The following is a 6,658-nucleotide window of genomic DNA, read 5'->3' on the forward strand; positions in this document are numbered from 1 at the left end:
AAAAAGAGAGAGAGAGAGAGAGAGAGAGAGAGAAAGGTAGCATAGCTCAGGGGTTGAGCGCTGTCTTTGCAATCGCAAGGTCCTGGGTTCGCGCCCGGCCGCCCCTTTCAGTCGACTCAGCTGTGAATGAGCACTGCTATGCTGGCATCAGCATGCTGGGGTAAAAGTAGGGGCGGAAGAGACTGGCCTCCCTACCGCATCATACTGCGAATTCGTAAGCATGTTTTTCTACGAACATGTCTCCTTTTCATATATATGTACACACACACACACACACACACATATATACTATACTTTTACCCCAGTATGCTGATGCCAGCATAGCAGTGCTCATTCACAGCTGAGTCGACTGAGAGGGGCGGCCGGGCGCGAACCCAGGACCTTGCGATTGCAAAGACAGCGCTCAACCCCTGAGCTATGCTACCTTTCTCTCTCTCCTCTCTCTCTCTCTCTCTCTCTCTCTCTCTCTATATTTTTTTTTATATATATATATATATTATATATATATATATAATATATATAATATATAGAGAGAAAGAGAGAGAGAGAGAGAGAGAGAGAGGAAGAGAGAGATGTATATACTTAAATACAAATATACATTGATACATACATTATATATATATATATATATATATATATATATATATATATATATATATATATATACATATATATATATGTGTGTGTGTGTGTGTGTGTGTGTGTGTGTGTGTGTGTGTGTGTGTGTGTGCGTGTGTGTGTGTGTGTGTGTGTGTGCACACACACACACTCATCCAGTATACCTAGTATTGTTTAATTATTCTAGATGCAATACTTGATATACTGGATCAACGACACGTTATTACAAGCACAGAATTCTTGAACATATGGGAAAGTCCATATGAACATTCCACCCTCTGAGCAAACGGGCGTTTCTGCCACCCCGCCAACATTCTCACACGAAAACCACCCCTACGCTCAAAAAGATTACAAAATTCTACCCACCTCATCAAACAGACTCGACCTCCTAATCTCCGCAAAACAATAGCGTGACGGCCACACAGCTATTTACGGTGTATTCCTGTGACCGAAAACAACCTGTTTTCGTTTTTTAGTGGGTCTTTGAAACGTATGCTAATATGTTCACCACACCCTTTGGTTATCACTTTCATTGTGTATATATATATATATATTATATAATATATATCTATATATATATTTTATATATATATATATATAAAATATAAAATACATATATATTATAATATATAATTTTATATATATATATATATTATATTATTATAGTAAATACATATATACATACATATGTGTGTGTGGTGTGTGTGGTGGGGTGTGTGTGTGTGTGTGTGTGTGTGTGTGTGTGTGTGTGTGTGTGTGTTGGGGTGTGTGTGTGTGTGCATGTACGTGTGCTTGTATTAATCACCTGTTTTCTAGTCATTACATGCTGGCCCAACATAATTCAAGACTGAAAATTGAATATTTTAAAAATGTTTTGACCATATATTCCAAGAGATATGAAACCAATAAGGTATTAATAATAAAACATTATGTAGTAGAATTTTATATAAATATTAGTCATCATGTAAAAGAGAATAAACTTTGTATACATATTACAACGTTACATATGCATTATATATTGAGCTAACAATTTTCCCTTTTTACCTTGTAGTTCTGTCTGAAATACTCAAGTATATGAGGTTTCATGGAAAAACATTGTACTTAAGGTGCAGTTTTGAGGTCAGACTGATGACACCCCTTTTTCGTGTTGTATATCGGGAGTGTCCATCAGAGCTTTTTCTTTGGCTGGCGAGGCCTTTTCTCCAGAAGTCAGGGAAAATCTCCGGCCTGTTGACTTCGATGCAAAGGCGGTCTCCATGCCCCTGCAGAGTTCGGCCTTTGGTCTCGGGGATGAAGCACAACACAAGTAAGGCGATGATCGATTCGCTGCCGCAAACACCATCATCGTCGGCCCGAGACCTAATGATGATATTACCCTAAGGAAAAAATTTAGCTTAAACCAAAGTAAGTTATGGAAAACTAAAGGTAATCAATGCAGCCGGCGGAGACCTTACGGGTTTTGGCAACAGTTCGCCAGATAGATCCACGGACGGGTCCGAGACCAACCCCATAGCCGATCACGAAGACAATCACGACACTAAGGCAACCCACCCCCAAGCCCCCCTCCACCTCCAGGAAGAGGAAGGCTCCGGCGACGCCCTCCGACACTGCGCAAAGCACAGCTGTGCCCACAAGGAGGGGCTTCCGACCCACTAGGTCTAGAGAGCAAGCAGACACGCAAGTGCTTGCAAGGCGAGCAACACCGACGAATACTGTGCAGTAGAAGGGATCGAGCTGTACGCCTGCATTGCGGAACATGTAAACTGTGTAGTTGAACACCGGCCCTTTTCCCCCAAAGTTCTCTCGGACAACACACTCAACATCAAAAACTACAGGGATGGCGTTGTGTCGCTCACGAAGCTCTTTCCCCCTGAAAAAAGACGCCTTTGTAACTTTTCGGTGGCAAAGAGTTTAAAATCATTTCAAAATGATTGATAGGCAAAATAGCGCCTTTGGAGTATCCTTCTGTTCTTTCCTACAGATGGTTTTAGTATCATAATATATTACATTTGATATTTGTGTTCTTGTGAGTTTACGAGATCACAGGGCATATATGTAATATATGTAAAATAAAATGAAGCAATATTAACATTTACTGTTCTAGTGTTCTTCTGTTTACCTATGACATTTTCGTTGTGTGCTTTTAACATGATATATTTTCTGTTTTTTACGCTTTTTATGAGGTTACTGAGAACATTTACGTAAATGTAAAGCAAATGATAATAATTAATAACCTTTTTTGTGTGGAGACACTTATGCATTTTGGGAGGGGTTCTTAGAAAAAAATAGACTTAGATGATCTAACTAGAACTTCCGGGTCAACACAGAAAGAATGGGGTTAACAAAGTGAGAGAAAAAAAAACAGAAAATGTGTAATTATGTAAAAAAGATCATGTGAGTTTTTGTACTTCACATTTTTGTTAATATATCTTTATAAATCTGTAGAGTTTCTGCAACCTTTTTCATCATCAAGTATTTTATTAATTAATTATTTATTAAAAATGGGATTATTCTTCATAACAGTTGCTAGTCAGAAATCGTCGGCGTGTTACTCGGTTTTCCCTTCAAAGCGCCTAACAAGACGTAAGTTTGATGAACTGAACTTTTAAGGTCGGCAAAACAAATAAAAATTCCATATAAAAAGGAGAAGTACTTGTTATTCCGGGAAGAAAAAAGAAGGAAAAGCACAAGAAATTAAATGAGAATAAAAGAGGTACAAAAAAACAACAGAATAACAATATATTCAAGAAAAAAAAGAAGCAGAAAAGTCTACAAGAAACTGAACTATCATTACCTGGTTCTTGACCTTGGACTGCTTGAGGGTCGTGGTGCTCCTGATGGCGTCGAGTTCCTTCGTGACGTCGGCGCTGCGGCCCAACAGGACTCGCAAGGACCTCTCGGCGTCGTCGATCCTCTTCTTCCTCACCAGCCAGTAGGGAGACTGTGGGACGGGAAGGAGAGATCAGACGCCCCAAAATGCCATTGTGAATACCAGAAGTTCTGACGATGTTTTGGTATGAAGGACGCTTCTATGAACAACAAACTTTCTGACGGTGTTGGTAGTAGTGACGTCCTCATCGACTGGTTTTATTCTCTGGCTGAATATCTCACCACTCTTACCTGTATTGCTGTGCAAGTGCAACCGCAGGTAAACATCCAAATCTTTAAGCTTTCTTCGTCTATTTCTTTCGTCTATCTAACTGTCTTTCCATGTTGGGTGTACTCTTGTTACAGAGATCCGACAGCATACTCTCACTGTTGCTCGCGTGTTTCTGTCAGCCTGTGGTGATGTTGACTGTATGTGCAGTTGTTTGTTGTGTTGTTCATTTTATTTTGGAGGGTACGTATTACCTTTACGTTACACACACACACACACACACACGCACACGCACACGCACACGCACACGCACACACACACACACACACGCACACACACGCACACACACGCACGCCCGCATATATATATTCTGGAATTCTATTGAGCCAGTTCTGCTTCTTCTAATTCTCAGAGACCTATCGTTGGGCTTTGACGGACTTTGATAGTTGGGATGTCTATCCTGCTTATAGGAATCTTGATAGTGACTAAACTACATGATGACAGATAGATGGACAGATAAATGGCTATCTACATCTAATTATATATCTATGTTATATATGTATATTTGTTTATCTATCTACCTATCTATCTATCTATCTGTCTTCTGTCAATTATTCTCTCCCTCTCTCTCTCTCTCTCTCTCTCTCTCTCTCTCTCTCTCTCTCTCTCTCTCTCTCTCTCTCTCTCTCTCTCTCTCTCTTTCTCTATCTATCTATCTATCTATCTATCTATCTATCTATCTATCTAATTATCTATCTATCTATCAGTGAATATTTGCAGCAATAATTTTATACATTTAGAGCATAATATTTATGCTTTGATTGGGAATATAATATTTATTGCTATTTTATTTATTTAAAAAGACATTTAGTGATAGTTTCTTTTAAGATTTTAAATATTTTAATATTTCAATCCAACAACCCTTTGCTGTTGACGCGGCAGATAATTCTAAATAATCAGTCAATCAATCAATCTCGACATGGGAAGTAATAGACCTTCTTGTTTTTTAAGAAAGTGTCTCTATTAGCTAACTACTCTCTTCTTCGTCGGGAGTAAATCAAGAAGCTGTTGCAACAATTAATGTACGGGCTATATGACTTTTCATGGATCTACCCTACGAATATTCTTTAAGGAAATCGAGAAGATACCGCAAATCTTAATATAAAGTTTATAAATGATATAGTGGAAAGCCACACTTTTAAAAAAGAATCTAGTACTGTCTTTGACAACGTGTACCCAGTAGTGGAGATTTCAGATTGTTTACTTCCATTTACCCCAGTGACTGATATTCGAGACACACCCACCTCGGGGACAAAGAGTATCGCCAGAGACAGGGGCAGGAACGGAGCGGCAGAAACGGCGGTGGCGACGTCCCAGGGCAGCAGGTAGGCGAGCACATAACCGCACAGCACCCCGACGCAGCTCATGACCTCCGGCATCGTGGACGCCATTCCCCTGATCCGCGTGGGGCACAGCTCAGCGATCAGCGGCTGCACCATCGTGCACACCATGGAGGCGCTGATGGAGGCGGCGGTCCTCCCGACGTAGAGTAGGACAAGTAGGGGCGTGCAGGCCTGCAGCAGCCAGAAGCCAACGACGGCAACATGGGCCCGGAACATGACGCGTCTGGGCCCAGGTTTCTCTGCCAGGGTGCCGGCCACAGGGGATACGCCGATGCCCACGATCAGCATGAGAAAACACTGCAGCCCAAAAGGAAATATCATCGGCGATGGCAAGGTATGCAAGACTATTTGCTCAGACACTACGGCCGATATTCCACTTATCTTTATCTCTATCTACCTGTCTATCTATTTACTTGTTTATTAATTGTATGTATGTTTCTCTGCATTAGGGGCATTAACGAGCCACGTGACGTCCTCGTCGGACACGGGGAACCTGTCGTCCTCCTGCAGCTTGGGGCAGCACCGCCGTCCAGCCGACCATCATTCCGTTCAAGAAGGGCGTGCTGGCGATCACCAACACGCACGCCATCTGCGAACGAAAACTTTGCTCAGGCATATCCTACACAGACAGTTTTTAATCAGTGCCACGAACAGTTTCCGTTTAGTGCTAAACCATGTCACATTTTTTATGACCATTTTCTAACTCGTGAACAATTTATATGTAAATGCATAAAACGTTCTTAAAACCATCCGAGAGCTAAACAGAAGTTGCTAATCATAATACCGGATATCGTACAATATTTTCCCCCTTTAAACAAGATAGCAATCACTATGCTCTTCGTGTCATTGGTTTCACTATACTCACTCGGCGTAAAGTGATGGGACTCTGTTCAGCATCTTCTCCATCTCCTCTCTTATCGCTCCCTGCAGTCTCGCCCATATTAAACGCCAGAGATCTTGTCTTTCATACTATTCTGAAAGTTAAAAATCAATAAAATTTTGTCGTCATCTGTTCTTCCTTCTTTATATTCGTGCAGCTAAATTTAGGAATTGTTAAGTAACTCCGTAAAGGAGGCTGCCTGTGTTTTTTGACTTAACATATATGGGAAAAAAATATTAATAGATCAATGGAAAATATAATAAAACAACAGTATTGTCCTAAGAAAAGGTTTAAAACAACTTTCATCATCACAATTTTTGTGTTTGTAATTGCCATAATGATAACAGAAAACAACAACAATGCTATTACTAACAATGATTCAGATTATTGTTATTATTAAGGAGATTCTTACAAAAATATATTGGCAATAAGAATAATCGTAATAACTATTTTTTTTTTGCAAGGACTAATTGCTGTGGAAAAGAACAAAAGTAATACTGGTAATGCTACTACTATTATAAATAATTGTGTGCGCGCGCACGCGCGCGCGCGCGCGCGCGTGTGTGTGTGTGTGTGTGTGTGTGTGTGTGTGTGTGTGTGTGTGTGTGTGTGTGTGTGTGCGTGTGTGTGTGTGTGTGTGTTGTGTGTGTGTGTGTGTGT

At 40.6% G+C, this 6,658-nt stretch overlaps 1 pseudogene; it reads right to left on the bottom strand.

The window, feature by feature from the left end:
* Nucleotides 1–1,738: 1,738 nt before the first annotated feature.
* LOC119584754 lies at nucleotides 1,739–6,088 on the bottom strand (annotated as a pseudogene).
* Between the last annotated feature and the right edge of the window lie 570 nt (nucleotides 6,089–6,658).

This window comes from Penaeus monodon, chromosome 18 (assembly GCF_015228065.2).
Source record: "Penaeus monodon isolate SGIC_2016 chromosome 18, NSTDA_Pmon_1, whole genome shotgun sequence".
Lineage (NCBI taxonomy): Eukaryota > Metazoa > Arthropoda > Malacostraca > Decapoda > Penaeidae > Penaeus > Penaeus monodon.